Below are 11901 nucleotides of genomic sequence, written 5' to 3' on the forward strand. Positions count from 1 at the left end.
GTACCTGGGGCTTGCAGATTAAACTGACAAAGATAGGTTAACAAGAGAAAAAGCATTTAATTTTAATTGATGTTAGTTGGGGTTTTTTGTTGTTGTTCTTGTTTATTTTGGGTTTTGTTTTGTGGGTTTGGTTTTTTTTTACATGCACAGGGGCTTCACAGAAAAATGAAAACCAAAAAGTGGTTAAACTTAAGGACTTCAATGCCATTTTAACAAAGGGTAATAAATTGTAGATAAATGACTAGACAAAGGGTGGTTCGGCTTCTAGGGCTGATAAGTTATGGAAAGACAACTAGGAAATCTATGGGAGGAAACTAACGTTAGATAAAGATTGTTTATTAAGATTTGTACAGACTCATCTTGGTGCCATCTCTGTCTCTGGTGGTTAAGGATTGTTCTCCCCTTCCTTATATGGAAGGAGCCACCCGCACAAGGGAAATTTATGTGCTACTTTTAGGCAGATGGGAAAGGGAACAGAGAGCTCTTCTTATGTCTGTTTGTTTTTTTTTTCAATTGCCTTCAGCTCAAAACAATCCTTATGCCAAAGTGGCATATTTGGGGATGCTGTATCCTGATTCCCTTGATAACCGTATCACAGCTTGAGCAGGTACTGGGTAGTGCAAGGAAGGGTATCAGTTTCAATTTGAGCTTTGCTTGAGCGACAAACCGGTCCCACTTAGCCAGTCAGTGGCTTTAGAAACCCTTAATCATTTAGAAACCCTTAAGTCCTTATTTCTGAGTTTTCAGGTAGACAGAAGGGAGAGACCGAGAACCAACAACTCATGAATGAAAAATTTCCACCTTTAATTACCAATTTTAGCAAAAAGCAAAAGGCCTTTGACAGTGCAGGAGATTGATCGGTTCACTCCGGTTGAAATCATCGTTTTCTGGGGTCAGGGCATGAACAGCCTCTCCCAGCTGGATAGGATGCTCAGATTACCAGCCCTGCAAAGGAACCAAGGGAGAAGCAGAGGCGAGGGGGAGCAAAAGGTCTCTGCTCTCTCCCTCAAGCTTCTCCGTGGGCTGGAGTCCCCAGAAGCTCCTGCAGAGTGACAGCCCCACCTGCCCACGCACCCTGGTCACGACACTGCCTCCATGTTCTGCACCAGGAGCTGCCCCTCCTACAGTGCAAATTCTCCTCCATACAATCTAATCTGCTGCTTAATCCAATTTTTGTTTTTTAAAAGAAATGATTTGGGCCAGCCGGCATCAACCTACAAAAGGAAAACAGCTAAACCTGCTCTATTCTTTTCCAGATAAGAATTGTCTCTCTCTCTCTACCTTTTCAGCTGCGATTAGCATAACAATCCCCAGGGGTTTGCTCACTGAGGGAAATACCCAGGGTTCTCTTTAAGCAGTGGTTAATTACATCCTGCTATTTATCCCATTGATTAGAGGTTAACTAATTTGCACCCAGCCAACTCCGTTTTTAATCTAATCTATTTCTCTTTTTCCCCAGACTCCTGGTGTCCTGTATCCTGTCTGTCACACAGTCTTCAACCTCCCTACCAAGGAAAAAGGTAATGAGAACGGTCTTCTCCTCCAGGTGACCAAAGGGCCCTTTTCAAAGCCCATCTGAATGCCCCTGCCTTGAACCTGAGCTATATCCTCTCCAGACCTGGCTTTCGTTTGGTGCAGTGGAAAAAGACACAGGCTTTGGAGCCAGACAAATGTGGGTTTCTGTGCTAACTTGGTCATTTAGCCACCTGGGGAACTTTGGATGAGTTCTGACCTTTACTTTCCACATCTTCTCAATGGGAGTGTTACTAAATGCTTAGGCTAATTTGGGAGAGTGTCGTTCTTCAAAATTTATTCCCTTTCTTTTGGAGAATTTTTTAAGCTGGGAGATGCCTGTGAGGCAGCATTTCTGATTCATACATCAGAATCAGAGGTGCAACTGGCAAAACTCCAGGTGCGTTGAAAAGCCCGGGTAGGTACAGTGTCGTCAGGCCGGGCTACTGAGCTGGCCCAGCTGTTAAGCCAGGTGTTTGCCCATCGGCCAATGTGCCACAAAAGGCCCCTGGATCCTTTCTGCTGCATCCCGCTACCCTGGACTGCTCCGTGCTCCCCCCTCCCATCCCCCTCCATATGTCTCCACCCACCCCACGGATCCCCACACACATCTCACTGTATCAGTGAGAACGTCTGTGACCCCTTCAGCCAGAAAGGCAACCCTTCCGGCTTCTGGCTTCCTCCAGTCCTTGCTGCCTTGCACTCATTTCTTTCTTACCGTTTTCTGCACAGTACTTCTTCCACCAAGAAATGTGAGAAGTGCTCTTGATGAAACGGTAGCCCCCAATTCTACTCCTGGGCAAAGTATCTGTCTTAGTTTGTTCAGGCTGCTATAACAAAATACCACAGACAGAGAGGCTGAGACAACAGACACTCATTTCTCAGAGTTCTGGAGGCTGGGGATTCTGCCCAAGATCACCGTGCCGGCAGATCTGGGGTCTGGTGGGGACCCACTTTCTGGCTTCCAGGTGGCCGTCTTTCCATGGTATCATAACCCGGTACAGAGAGGGAGGACACAAGCTCTGGCCTGTCTCTACTTACAAGGACACTAATCCCATTCATGAGGGCTCCACCCTCAAGACCTAATCACCCCCAGAGCCCCACCTCTCGGGAGTACCATCACCCTGGGAATTAGGGTTTCAACATCTGAAGTTTGAGGAGACACAAACATTCAGTCTGCAGCAAGCTTCCCGCTTCCAGCCGGAGTTTTCCTGATTTTCAATGGCAGAATTAAACTCATCTTAGACATTGCAGCAAATTCACACGAAAGCCCCTGTCCATATCGTGAATGGCAACACTGTAAGCTCTGTGCTTGAACCCTGACGAAACTCCTACAATCCTCAGGCCGAGCTCTATGCAGAACAAGTGCCGAGGCTCCTTGTATCGCCCCCCCTCCCCCCTCCTGTCTCCCTCTCCCCCTCCCCCCAGCACCACCTCTGTGTTTCATTTGTGCTCCTTACTGTCTTCCACACACCCTGCAGGATTCACCTGCTCCAGCACACCATCACTCTTGCTGGCTTCTCTGCCCACCATTTCCTGCACCTTTTATGTGGTTTTGATGTTTGCAGCCGGGGGACCCAGGACCACAGCTCAGGTGCCTGGAGAGACCCATCCAGACCCTTAGCCTCCAGCTAGTCCACGGGGCCAACTTCTCCTTGGACCCCTCTAGCCTGAGCAACTGTCCAAAGCTCCAGGCAGTTTCCAATCCTGCCCTGAAGAGGCGTGTGCTTTGCAGGAACTTCTGACCAAACTAGCTGCTTCCGCTCAGCTGAGGCGCACAAAGGCAGTCACATTGAAACAGGCTTATGTGTGTAGATGGCTGTGCAGAGCAGAACCCGAGCTAAAGGGTATACTTCCTGGCCTGAGGCATAAACACCACATACACTTTTTTTTCTCCTTTCATAAGGGATATTTTTCAGGCTTGTAATGAAGTGTGGTCAGAATGTATTCGCTTCTAGAATATTAAGCCAGGCAGAGGTTTTTTTCCTTTTTTCTCTTTTATACATGTGAATAAAAGTGGAGTAAACAGAGCATACTGATAAATATTTTACACAAATGTCAGTGGATGTAATTCTAGAGCAGACATTTTTCTGGGGGATTTGGTGTTGGTTTAAAAGGAAAGGCAGGAGATCAGACTAGGTACCGTTAGCAGTAGCTTCACAGAGTTTGGGTTGGGAAAAGCACAGAAATGGTTTTTTAAATTTTCAGGATTTCCACTTGGAAGTTACCAAGGTTGAAAAATACCAAACTGCAGATTGCTAAAACTGTAGATTCTTTTGGTCTTCCTTACGAGGATCCCTGTTTCTGTGCCTGCTCTCCAACTGGCTGAAGAATCAAGAAAAAATGTTGTGCGGGACACTTGGGTGGCTCAGACGGTTAAGTGGCTGCCTTTGGCTCAGTTCATGATCTCACGGTTCATGGGATTGAGCCCCACATCAGGCTCTGTGCTTGGTTCAGATCCTCTGCTTCAGATCCTCTCTCTCCCTCTCTCTCTGTCCCTCCCCTGCTCATGCTCTCAGTCTCTCAAAAAAAAAAAAAAAAAAAGTTGCAGATGGGCTTAACCCTTCCCTGTAGAGCAGCTCTGACAAAGGTCTTTTCCTGTATGAAATTCCCCAAGATTTCAGAAGATAAAATGTGTGTGTGTATCTCTGTGCGTGGGCACAAATACATATATGCACACGCATACCTCTATGCATGTGTTTGTATATACATACACATCTGCACAAGTGTGTGTATATACATTTCTTTTTCTTCTTGAAACACCCATTTCCAACCTCCCTGTCCCTACCTGGGCTCATTTTTGTAAAACCTCCTTGTTCCGTCCCCACCCTTGCAATTCAAAGGGGCTTTCTTCCTCTTCTGTTGTATGTGTTAACTCCTGCTCGCTTGTGATAGGATGTATTCAAATTCGGTGCTCGCAAAATTCAGAGACCGCTTTTATTCCACCTCCAGTCTGGGTTTTCCCACGTGTCGGTGCTTCTTGAGTTAGTTACCGCTCTGGAAGGTCAGCAGCAATCACTGGGTGATGATTGATGCGGGGTGCTTGGGGGTAGACGGAGGATCAGGGAGGATCCAGGAGTGAGCCGTCTTGCATTTCGTTCTCATCATTGCAGAGGAGAATAGTAGTTGCTCAAATGAGGCCCCGAGAAGAAGGGCCTGGACTCCTACCTGGCCAGTGCCTCAAGGTCAGCTCGTGCCTGTCATCGGGGAGGGTCTGTGTCTGTCTCTCTGAATCCCTCCTGTGCTTCTTCTAGTTCTGTTGTGTGGGGTTTTTTTAAGTTTATTTATTTATTTTGAGACAGACCGAGACGGTATGAGGGGAGGGGCAGAGAGAGAGAGGGAGAGAGAAAATCCCAAGCAGGTTCCACACTGTCAGCACAGAGTCCGGCATGGGGCTGGAACTCATGAAACCACGAGATCATGACCTGGGCTGAAAGCAAGAGTCAGTCACTGAACCAACTGAGCCAGACAGGTGCCCCCACTTGTAGTCCTATTTTGAAAGGACTGAGCAACCTCTTCTGCCTACTTCTTGGATGGGGCTCCTTTCTGAACATGACTCCATGTCAAATACCCTGCCAGGGTGTAGACCACAATGAGCACCCAGAAAATGGGGACCTGCTTTAGTCAGCTTGGGCTGCTATAACAAAGGACCACAGACACAATGGCTTAACCAACAGGAATTTATTTTCTCGGTTCTGGAGGCCCGAAGTCCAAGATCAAGGTACCGGCAGTGGTGGTTCCTTCTGAGGCCTCTCCCCTTGGTTCATGGGTGGTTGGCTTCTCTCTGTGTCCTCACAGTGGCCTTTCTTACTTTCCTCTTCTTATAAGGACACCAATCATATTGGATTAGGGCCCACCCTTATGACTTCATCTTAACTTAATTATCTCTTCAAAAACCCCATCTCCAAATACATACATCATATCCTGAGGTACGGGGAGTTAGGATTTTAACATATGAAGTTTGGTGACACAACAGAGCTGCTGTTAACTCTTCCCAGAAAGAGGCTTGAAATCTTCAATATCATTCTTCTTGACACTCTCCCCAGGAGGTAGTTCTATGTGGCTGAGAGAGCTCAGGTTCTAGAATCAGCCGGAACTGGATTTGAATCCCAGATTGGCCCTTTCTAGCTGTGTGCCCTTAGGTCGGTTACTTAATGTTTCTGAGTTCCAGTTTCCTCTGCTGACAAATGGGACAAAACCCACACACCTTAGGAGCAGCCCAAGGATTCAATATAATGACGTGAAAGAGCCTGGCATGCTACCTGGTTCAAGACGCATGTCCCCTACCTTACCTCTTGACTCATTCACTTCTCTGAGGTCCCCAAGCACATGCCCATCTAGAGATCAGACAGGTACATTTATTTCTGACCAAGAGAGCAATTGCCTGCTGGGTCAATAGCTTATGTGCCCCTCAGGATATCTCAGAACCTCAAGGGAAGGATCTTTGTCTCCTGGGGCCCTGCGCTGTTCCTGGATCCCACATGCACAGCTGAACCTGCTTTGTGCTCCTGGACCTTCCCTCCAGCAGCTCCTTCCCCTGCTGGGCTGGGGGTGGAGGAGGGCTAGGGAGCCTCAACTCCAAGGGCGCTTGTCCCAGGGCAGGCAAGGGGAAGGCAGAGATCTGGTGGAGAGGCCAACGTGGCCACAGACAGAAATCGAAATGCTCTAGCCTTGGATTGGGGCCAAGGCAAATCTGCTTGTATTAGGTTGTCAGATTCCAGGGATGAGCAGTTTCCCAGACTGTGGAAGGTGACCTATGGCTTGTCAGGAGAGTCAGAAGCAATTGCTAAGAGCAGCTGAGGAGAGTGAGGGGGACAAGGGAGAGTGCCACATTCGCTGGGAGAGCTTGGCTCTCCTTGCTTTAGAAGGCAGTGTATGGAGGACGTCCCTGAAGACAGGGAAGGAGTTTCTAGATCAGAAGGCACGTTGCAGGGCTGCTGGAATCAGCACTTTCCAAGTACCACCCCCCCCCCCCCCCGCCACCCCCTCCCCCCACCCGTTTCTCCCACGCTCTCCTGCTCTGTGGTCGGGGCTCTGGTGGGCAGCATTTCCTGGCCGAGGAACTGGGGGAGAGAAGAGGTCAGCCCTGGGAAGAGCATTGCCTGGGCGCAAGGCAGCCCATGGGTGGTGGTTTTCTCTCTTGCCTCTCTTTTGCCTGTTCCTGCCCTTCCTAGCCTAGTTCCTAACTTCTCCAGAAGGTGCTGAAATGGGAAAGTTGACAGAGAAGCAAGTTGGATATGCTTGGCAAGGGTAGGAACTGTGTTAGAGTTATTTGGGTACTGTGTCCTTAAAAGTACCCCCTTTCTTGGGGTGCCTGGGTGGCTCAGTCCGTTGAGCGTCGGACTTCAGCCCAGGTCCTGATCTCAACGTTCGTGAGTTCGAGCCCCGCATCGGTCTCTGTGCTGACAGCTCTGAACCTGGAGCCTGCTTCCGATTCTGTGTCTCCCTCTCTCTCTGCCCCTCCCCTGGTCGTGCTCTCTCTCTCTCTCTCTCAAAACATAAATAAACATTGGAAAAAAATTAAAAATAAAAAAGTACCCCCTTTCTTCCCAATGCAGCAGAAAAGACACAAAGGTTGGGTAAACACTGGTCATTCCATAGCCCAAGCATCTGCCGGAAGCTCCGCTGGGGAGCGGAGAAGAGAAGTGGTGCACAGGCAGAGGAATCCCCAGCCCTCTCCCTACATCCATGAAGACGCAGATGTCTCTTGGCCCCACCATCTCCCACCAAAACGGGTGGTGCGTCCACAGCCTTTTCCCCACACTACTGCGGGATTAACTTTTTTAAACACAGCTCCGATCGTACCTCTTGATTTTAAACGTCTGATGACTCTATTGCTGGCCACGTTCAAGGAGTCTACCCCGAAACATCTGCTTCCTCTCCCAACATCTTTGACCCTTTGTCCGGAGTCACCCTTTGCTCTGTGTCTTCCTTGGATGTGCTCTGTATTTTCTCTCCTGAGCTCTTTGGCTCACACGTGTCCTTCTCCCGGGTCTCTCGAGACAGCCGAAGAAAGCGCGTGCCCTGCTCTGCGCATGCGTGGACGAATTTGCGCGCTGTGTGATTCCCGGTCCGCTCCCACCAGGGACTCATGGAACCCATCGTGGGTCTGTTTGACGGTCACCCCACATCCGAGTGATGCAAAACGAGAACAGTAACCCGTCTCAAGAAGAGACTTCAAACTTCCCTTTTGAGTCAACTGGAAATTTGGACAAAACTTCTGTTGACATTATATCTGCCCCTTTCACTTTCGGTTCACGGAGACGCACTGACATTTCTGAAAGGATGTGGCTCTTCCTAGTGTGGCAAACGATACATTCATGCCTATACACTTACAGGCATGGTCTTTGTTCCTTGTCATGATCAAATGCTCTGTTTTCTTGATTCTCCAGCCAAAAGTAATCGTCTTTTCTTTTCAACTCTTTCAGCACTCCATTTTTTCTTGATTCAGTTAACAAACACGAAGGCATTGTTATTCTACCAGGCACTGTTATTTGTACCGGGTGGTGGTCAGCAGGACCAATTTATTGGTCAATAAATTACGATGAAAACCCCTGACTTCGTGGAGCTTGTATTATCTACAGGTAGACAGGCCCCAAACACAAAAAGCTAACGTGTATAGTATGTTACAGGTTGACAGGTCATGGAGAATAAAACAGGGATAGAGCTACGGAGTGTGGGAGGATGGTAAAGCTTTTAAATAAGAAGGTTTTGTAAACTAGACCTAAGCTGGTTTGTATCTGCTCAGTTCTCAGGTTCTTTTTGGCAGATGATGGTGGCCACGAAGAAGTCTGAGGTAGGTGACGGTTGGCCATTCCGCCACAATGTCACCATCAGGAAATCTCAAACCGGATTCTGCTTATCACATCTATTAGCCGAGTACTTGTTCGCAAAGCAGGCCTGACAGCATTCATAAAACCTGTTCTGAATTCCCAGCGACCTTTCACGTTTCCAAGGTTCTCTGCCTTCCAGTTGGGACCATACACCACAGATTCTTCCCAACTGGTATCCAATGATGGGGCAGGGTAGGGAACAAGTGTCTCCTAGTGGGCACAGGTTACAAGCCTTACTGGATTCGTATGCCCTATTTACGTATCGTCATAGCAAACTGAGGGAGCCAGTCCGCAGAGATGACTTTAATTTTACCTAAGAAAGGCAATTCTTCAATTTTACCATGTTGCTTAACAGGTTTGTAGTTTCTTTTTCTATTTTATTTTTTTTTAATGTTTATTTATTATTGAGAGACAGAGAGAGACAGAGTGTGAGCATGGGAGGGGCAGAGAGAGGGGGAGACACAGAATCCGAAGCGGGCTCCGGGCTCTGAGCTGTCAGCACAGAGCCCGACGCGGGGCTCGAACTCACGGCCCGTGAGGTCACGACCTGAGCTGAAGTCAGATGCTTAACCGACTGAGCCACCCAGGCGCCCCAACAGGTTTGTAGTTTCACCAATAAAGACCTTTTTTTTTCTTTTTAACTGACTGTTCTAGTTAACAGTGTTGGTCATTGCTTGAGATGGGGCAACAGAAACTGTTGGAGCACCTGCCGTGGAGTGTGGCCTTTGCCAGTGGAACGCCAGCGGAGCATCCCTGAACCGTGCGTTCTTGATCGCACGCGAACTGACCATCTCTAGAATTAAACTAACAGGCACATCTCTCATACGCCACTGACCATACTGAAGTATTTTAAAGTAAATTACAAGTGTCATAACTGGCATTGAGGAAAGATCATTGGGAAAGTGGCCTGTGGAAAGGCTTGAAGGTGGTGGAGGGGTGAGTGTGCAGCTTTGGGAAGCATTCAAGGCTGCGAGAGTAGTTAAGTCCGATATCCCTGAAGCAGAGTGTGCCTGACCTGTCTGAGGAACAGCAAGGAGCAAGGAAGCCAGTGTGGCTGGAGCCGAGTCAAGGAGGGAGGGAGAGAACAGTAGCGCGTGGTGGCAGAAAGGTGATAGGGCCGCATTGCCCAGAGCCTTGCCGGCCATTGTGAGACGGGAGTCGCTGGAGAGTTCTGCGCAGAGCAGTGACGTGATCTGGCTCAGGTTTTCACGAGACCAATCAGGTCGTCTTCTTGAAATAAACTGATGGGGACGAAGGCCACGGCAAGGTGACCAGCCAGGGACCCATTGGAACAGGCCGGGCGAGACTGGCCGGAGCAGTGAGAAGTGGTTGGAGTCTGTATATACACTGAAGACAGAGCAACAGGGTTCGGTGACAAATCGGAGGTAGGGTATGAGAGAAAGAAAGACTCTGGTCCACTCTGGTCAAGTGGACTCAAGGTGTTTGAGCTGAGAAGCCAGAAGGCTGGAGTTGACATTCACTGAGATGGCGGGACTGAGGGGGAAGGAGGTGTTGGGGAGGTAGATCAGGATTTCTGTTTAACAAGTTTGAAATGTGGAGTGGAGATGCGGACTATTCAGCTGGATACAGGAACCCTACGTTCAAGAGAGAAGGATAGGCAGGTGTTCTCAAGTTGGAAGTAATCAACGGAGACATGGTGCTTAAGGCCATCACTCTGGACAAGGGGGTCCAGGGAGTGAGGTAGAAAGTAGACAAAAAAGAGAAGAGGTCCCAGGATCAAACCCTAAGAGTCCAGCAGTAGGAGGTCAGGAAGATGAGAAGGACTTAGCCAAGTCTAAAAAGGAGCCACCAAGGAGACGGGAGGAACACCCGAAGATTGTGTGTCCGGGGAACTGGGGGAGGAAAGTGAGCAAGGAGGAGGCGGTGATCCATTGTGACGATGAGGACAGAGATCGGAGGTTTAACAACACGGAGGTCACCGGTGCCCTCGACGGGACTCCACCTTGGTTGAAATGGATGCAAGAGAGAACGGACGGACGGACAAAGTTGAGGCAGCGAGTATAAAAACCACCCTTCCGATCAGTATTGCCGAAAAGAGCGAGCAAAGAATGGGAGGTAAGTCGCTTTAGGGTGCTCTTTACTTTAGGTCGATCCCATATCTCCCTGTCATCTAACGTGTGCCAGGCACGGGTGCCAAAGGAACAGAGCCGAACCCCTGGGAGCTACCACCAACAGCCATAGGCATCCTAGTGAAGGATCGTACCAGGCTCTCTGGGAACAGAAAGATGCGGAGACAGCTGCGAGGGGAGTTCGGGGAAGTGACATCTGATCTGGCCTCGAAGCCAGGGTGGCGGTTGCCAGGGGAAGAGAGTCGGGGAAGAAAGCCGTGCTCAGCAGAAGGGAGAGTTGTCAGGACCTGAATCCGAGGTGCTTGGAAGGAGCACGGTGGGAGCCGAGTCTAGTGCGGTTGAGTAGGCCACGGGGCTGATGGCCTCGCGTGGAATTGGAACTTGTACTCGGTGGTCAGTGAGAGACGCTGCTCTAATTTGCGTTTTGGTGCGATGCCCCGGGGGAGGGGCAGCAGAGACACCGGTGAGAACTTTTTGCAACAGGCCAGGCAAGAAGCGGCGGGGCCCCAAGTAGGGCGGATGCCTTGCGGAAGTTCAGGAGGGGAAGGATGCGGTGAAAGCCACAAGACCCAGTGACAGACTGAGACGGGGACCGGGGGGAAAGGGAGGCACGAGAGGGAGGCATGACTCAAAGGTTTCTGGCTCCAACGAAGTGAGATGGGTTGATTAATCTTTATGTCTCCATGCACGATAGAATCATGAAAAATCGTTCTTGGTTGTCTGAATTTAAATATGCAAACCCTAAAAGACAGTTTTGAAATTAGTTTGTAAGAAATCCACCCCCTCCCACACCCCAAAATGTCCTGGTTCACAGAGACTGTCGGCAGGGGTTCAGGGCAACTGGCCACCGGCCACCACGGGAGAGGCCGTGCCCGGAGCCGGGGCACTCACAGCCTCCGTGAGGAGCACAGAGAGCCTCACCGAAGAACATTCCAGACTCACAGAATCCCATGGACAACGTGTGATGCAAAGCGTTATCTTTCGAGGTTCAGATGAACGTACTCAGGGAGCTCGGAGAAGAGAAAGACCCTGACGAGGCATCTAATTAGGCCCTAAAGGGTAGGAGGGGTTAGGAGAGATGTAATCATAATTACAAATATTTATCAAGCATCCGCCGCATGTCAGGCGCTGTTCTAGGTGCTACGGGAGCCCAGTTAATCCTCACAACAGGCCTAGGAGGTGGGTCCTGCAATGACCCCCCAGTTGACAGAGGAGGTTAGGCACGCAGAGTTTGGGGCCCCAGGGAGGTTCCCGGGGAAGAACGTGCTGCTTCGCAGAGCCAGGGTTGTGACTCCGGTGTCTGGCTCTGGATTCTTACCCTTGCCCACCCCCTCCCCCCCATGGCTCCCAGGTGTGTACAAGTGGAGAACAAAGGTAGCTTAAGGCAGCTCGGGAGTGAGTTTGGGGTGCAGCGAACCCCCTCGCCTGGCCCAGGGGAGCCGTACTGGGCAAAGCCGGAGGTGATC

At 49.7% G+C, this 11901-nt stretch overlaps 1 long non-coding RNA gene across 1 annotated transcript; it reads left to right on the forward strand.

Annotated features, from left to right (window-relative positions):
* Nucleotides 1–922: 922 nt before the first annotated feature.
* LOC147581522 (uncharacterized) lies at nucleotides 923–8070 on the forward strand. The gene is made up of 2 exons (XR_015249993.1): nucleotides 923–1520; nucleotides 7071–8070. It is a non-coding gene; the product is annotated as an uncharacterized LOC147581522 (long non-coding RNA).
* The last annotated feature ends 3831 nt before the right edge of the window (nucleotides 8071–11901 follow it).

This window comes from Puma concolor, chromosome B1 (genome assembly GCF_028749965.1).
Source record: "Puma concolor isolate L17-30 chromosome B1, mPumCon1.1.hap2, whole genome shotgun sequence".
NCBI classification, from domain to species: domain Eukaryota; kingdom Metazoa; phylum Chordata; class Mammalia; order Carnivora; family Felidae; genus Puma; species Puma concolor.